This window comes from Hevea brasiliensis, chromosome 3 (assembly GCF_030052815.1).
Source record: "Hevea brasiliensis isolate MT/VB/25A 57/8 chromosome 3, ASM3005281v1, whole genome shotgun sequence".
In the NCBI taxonomy this organism is placed as follows: domain Eukaryota; kingdom Viridiplantae; phylum Streptophyta; class Magnoliopsida; order Malpighiales; family Euphorbiaceae; genus Hevea; species Hevea brasiliensis.
Window position 1 is genome coordinate 4,801,353 of NC_079495.1, and position 5,382 is coordinate 4,806,734.

General features: G+C 28.8%; 1 long non-coding RNA gene across 1 annotated transcript; it reads left to right on the plus strand.

Annotated features, from left to right (window-relative positions):
- The first annotated feature begins 3,029 nt into the window (after positions 1 to 3,029).
- Positions 3,030 to 4,317, plus strand: LOC110651574 (uncharacterized). The gene is made up of 2 exons (XR_002494209.2): positions 3,030 to 3,512; positions 3,608 to 4,317. It is a non-coding gene; the product is annotated as an uncharacterized LOC110651574 (long non-coding RNA).
- Positions 4,318 to 5,382: the final 1,065 nt, after the last annotated feature.

A 5,382-nucleotide genomic window follows, 5' to 3' on the forward strand; every position in this document is an offset into this window, starting at 1 on the left:
TTAATTTTACACTTAATCATTTTTTTAACAAAAGTTAGGAAAGTGTAATTATACAATAAAATCGATGTGTGTAATAATTTTATTGTAATCATTGATTATAATAGATCACACGTGTATCCCACCATAATCAATAGTGATAATGAAATTGTTGTATATAAATTATTTTTATTAGATAAAGATTCCCAATGCAGAGTGATATTAGAATTATTTTCAAAATCGTAAAATTTTTAAATTTGAATTATAATTTGAAATGAAAATAATATTTAAAAATCTTAGATATCCAAAAAAAAAAATCAATGATTAAAAGAATGAAGGAATGGGAGAAAGAACATCTTGTATTATTATGAGTTTATTCCCATAATAAGGATCAATGATTTTGTATTCACCCCATCAATAATGGTTCAAATGCGGAGATTTCACCATGAAAACTTTAGATTCAATATCCTTTTTTTGATATTAAATAATAATAATAAACAATTTTGTTTGATTGAGAGACGATTATGTAGTCTAAATTGGAATAAATCTTTTATAATTTGGAAGGCAACATATAACAATAAATCATGCTTAATCTTGAAAAAAAATGTCATTAATTCTCATAAATGTACAAATGGAAAAACAAGGCTAGACAATAGCTAGTTTCAACCAAACCCAATGAAGAGTGTGTAATACTCATAAACTCTTACCCTATGAATCCAGGTGCTAATTTAAGTTATAATATTATATTATTATTATTATTATTATTAATAAATAATTAAGTATTGAAGTGCTTTCTCAAGTCACTTGGGTTTTACTCTTAACTCATCACTTAGGTTTTACTCTTATCTGATGTGTTTAGAATCACCCATAATAGTTTTTCCATATCATCTCATCAACAATATCAAAAGAAAATGATGGGAAAGACAATAGAGTTAATTAATATTGCTTCATCAATTAATCATCATTAAAACTAAATTTTATATAAGCTCTATCCAATAGTTGAATAACTGACTCCTACTATAAAAGATTTAAGTATTTAAATTTTAATATTTTTCACTTGAAAATTTTTTAATATATTAACTCATGATGATGGTAATGTATAAAAATAAAAAAATAAAAAGAAAAAGGATGAGACAGAAGTTGTTCCCTTCTTGACTTGTTGGGGTTCCCAGGAAGTTGAAGATTCCTTGTTTAATGGGTAAATCTCAACTGGACATTTTTATTTTTGTTGTGAGAGCTTACACTCAACATTTCTATAATATATATATATATATATATATATATATATATATATATATATATATGCGTGTATTTTAAATTTATAATAAATTAAGACTAAATAAAAATTTTTCATATTACATATGCTTTTCTTCCTAGTGGAATGGATTAAAATTGAAATACAATAAAGGAGTATGTCCATGTTGGTGACAATGTGAATCTATTTTAATTTCCACAAGGTTACATTTTCGCGATCTCTTTCCCTTTGAAAAAAATCATTTACAATAATAAAATTCAAATATGAATTTTCACGTAATTATATTATTTATTTTTGTCATACTTTTAAAATGATCTCATTTTTTAAAGTCTATTTTATAGTGAAGAAAATAGTAGAAGAAGAAAAAAAAGACAATTGACTTATTTTATTAGAAGGAAAAAAGAAAAAATAAATATTAAACTTCCAATTATCCTGTTTTATAAAAAGCACAAGGGAAAAAATTGTAAAAATTTATATGAAAAATGATTAAAAGGTATTTTGAGATATCTTATTTTCTGCCCAAATTAAACGAAAAAAAAAGTAAAAAATAATTTTAATTTTTCTGTTTTCCATTATGCCATTTTCCCCTCAAATAATTATTTTTAATATAATTTTATTTATTTAATATGAGGATAATAGTAAAATTGTAATCATTTTATTAAACATGAAAAATAAACAAATTATTTCCTTTCCTTTTTTAAAAGATATTTATAAGGAAAATAATAATTTTTTCATTTTACTTTTCTTATAAATTCATTTATTTTTATTTTCTAGCTTTTCTTTTTATAAAACAGGAGAATTCTTTCAATTATTAGATTTTGCAAATATGAGAATTGAAAAAAAAAAAAAAAAAACTAAATTCTCGCAAACAAAAAAAAATTAAATTCTTAAAAAATCTAGTTTTCAAACAATTTGATAAATTATTTGTTTATACATTCTAAATTATCAATTTATTTGGTAGGTTAACTTTTAATTTAGCACATTCAAAGTATTAATATAATGACATAGATGAGGCATATTAAAAACATATATTGAGGTTTAAATCCCATAAATTTATAAAATAATTATTAACTTTATATTTTTTTTTCTTCATTTTCATAGTGTAAAAAATATTTTCAGTCGAATATATAAAATAATCTATTTATTTTCCACATTTAAAAAAAAAAAACAACTATCAACGAATGAGGCAAATGAAATTAATGAGAATATAAAGCACTTTCCCTGGCTTCAAATATAATCTGTTGTTGTTTCCTATGTAAATTTTGAGTGTTGCCATTTAATATTTCTGGTGTGCTTTGAGATTTCAATTTCTTTGTGTGCAGTTGGCTATTTAAATTGTGTTTATCTGTTGTGGTAACTTCCAATTAGTTGACATTTATTTTCTTGGCGTTTTCTATTAAATTCTTAGGTGGTACTTATTTCAATTTTTATTTTTTTAAATGATAATTAATTTTTAAAAAGAAAAATAATTATTTAATTTTTTAATTTTAATAAAATTAATTACTTATTATTTTATTTTTTAAAAAATATATTAATTAATAAATATATTTTTAAACCTCAAATTATTTAGCCCTTGTAACAATAATCTCTATTTTAAATATATTTTACTAATAAAAAATTTAACTTAATGAAAAAATTAAATGGTAGGTCCAAAAAAATACAGAAATTAATAATAATATATTTATCAAAATAAAAATATATTAAAATATAAAAATTAAATAATAATTAAAAAAAAAGAGATTATTTGATATTTCTACCACAAAAACCCTTAAAAGTCCTTAAAAGTCAGTGGGTTTTCCCTGAGCCATGTTTCTCTCGAAGACTTTAAAACACCGACCCCCTATTCCCCTCCGCCCTAAAAGCAATGAATGAAGGATTGCTGCAATTTGTAATTGCAATATTTACTCCAATTTTCCTCCTCTGCATACTCCTTGGGATTTTTCAATTCATTAATACATTTCCTGGCCTCAATTTAACACCCTTCTTCCACCAATACCTCAATTCAATTCAATTTCTCTCTCTCTCTCTCCACCCTCCACCTCTCCCCCATAATTAAATTAAGCTTTAAAGAAAACCCCATCTCTCTCCCTTCATTTCCCTTATTTATAGTGGCCTTGCAGGTTCAAACCCACCAACACCAAGATCATTTTGATGGTGCTAGAGTTGCTGTTCATGGTTCAAGCCTAGCCACTAGTCTCCCATTCACCTTTCATCTGTTCCATAATATTAACCTCCCTTCCTCCCATATTGTATTAGAAGCTCCCTCTCCTCTGCCCTTAAGGTATCATTCATGCTAACATTTAAACTAAGTTTATATCTAATCTATTGTGTTTTTTTAGAGGGATTAGTTCCTAAATTGGTTCTGTTTTTGGACAGGTGAAATATACTACACAGCACGCCTAAGATGAGTCGAAAAAATGGCAATGGGCCCAAGCTCGACCTTAAGCTGAACCTATCACCACCAAGGCCCAACCCCAGAGTGGAGTCGCCAAGCCGATCAGCGACAGTGTCACCAACATCACCGCCAAGTTCATGTGTGTCATCAGAACTGAACCAAGAAGACACTCTGCGATACTCTAATAGCCCTGAGGCTACTTCCATGGTGCTTGTGGGATGCCCTAGGTGTCTCATGTATGTGATGCTTTCTGAGGGTGAACCTAAATGCCCCAAATGCAAGAGTACTGTGTTGCTTGATTTCGTCCATAACAACACTGTGCAGACAAGGAATAGTTAAAAACAGTAGTAGGGCTTATTCCTCCTGCTGATTCTCCAAGTAGTTCTATTTGGGGTCCAGTTTTTTGCAGCTCCATTCCATGCTGGAGTGATTTGATTGCTGGGAATGGAAGACTAAACTTGGAGCCCAAATAGCACTATTCTCTCTCTCTCTCTCTCTCTCTCTCCTATATATTTTATTTCTTCCCTTTTTCTAGTCATAGAACAAAGAGTAGGAGCTTTTTGGATTCAGAGGTAGTGTGTGTGTTTTCTTTCTGGGTTCAGCTTTCTTCGCTCTTTAGCAGAAGACATGTAAGTGGGTTAATTGCAGCAGCCCAAATACCCCTATGAAAGTTAGGTATTTTATGATTTTATCCTTTGGAGTATATTTTATTTTAATCTGCTATTCATTTTAAGTTTATAATATCTTATATCCAACCAGAAAATGCCACGTTGACTTTACTAAGCACTGTTACAATGTCCGTGTCAGATAAAATAATGGGAGAGTGAATAATCAATCAATTTACTAGGTACAGTCATGGGCTGGGTAAATGAAATAGATTCTTCTGTACTTCATAAACAGTTTTAGAAGATGGCAGTGGGGAAACTCATGCCCCACAGTTTGCTGAATTCTTTTGTTAATAAAATTTTTTACCAGGAACACCTTTGTGACCAAACCACACACTTATGTCCACCTAATGAAAGATTATATGCTAATAACAGAAGATAGAGCTACACTATAATGGATGATTCCCCACTATGCAGAATGAATAGATGAAATATCAGTGCAAAGAGTTTCTCAATCAAACAAGCGCTAAACCCACAATCAGGAAAATGTTACTGGCTTTTCAAAACATCAAAACCTGTAGAAGCACATTGAGCAATTGACGAAGCTATGAACAGACAAATGTTTGCCCAGTTGTGCACTACAGGGCAACATCGTAACGGTAGATAAAACACAAGATACATAGTTATAATAAACCATATTAACAGAAACATGAGAATAATTATAATATGCCATTTAAGAATAGGAAGGGCAATGCAGATTGGGTAAGGGATTTTTAGTTAAGGAAAAAAAAATAACAGTACTTAAGTAAATGAAGAAGAGGTTGAAGAGGGGGAGGTTGGGTAGTTCGAGCATTGAAAAAAGAGGGACTATATTAGATTGAAAGGCTATTAAAAACACATAAATGCAAGAGTAATTGAGACAGTTGAGAATAATAAGGGAATTACGTCAGATGATAAATACAAATTTAATTCCACCTTCAGCCCTCTATTGTTCTATCTTTTCTTTTGCTTTCCTTTTCACTATCTCTTCAAATAATCCCACTTTTCTGGTGCCATTCTTTATTTTGGTAAAACCCTTCTTTACTACCCTTTCTTGTCCATGTTCTCACTATTTAATTGTCTTTTTTTTCACCCTGCTTCCTTAACTCTCA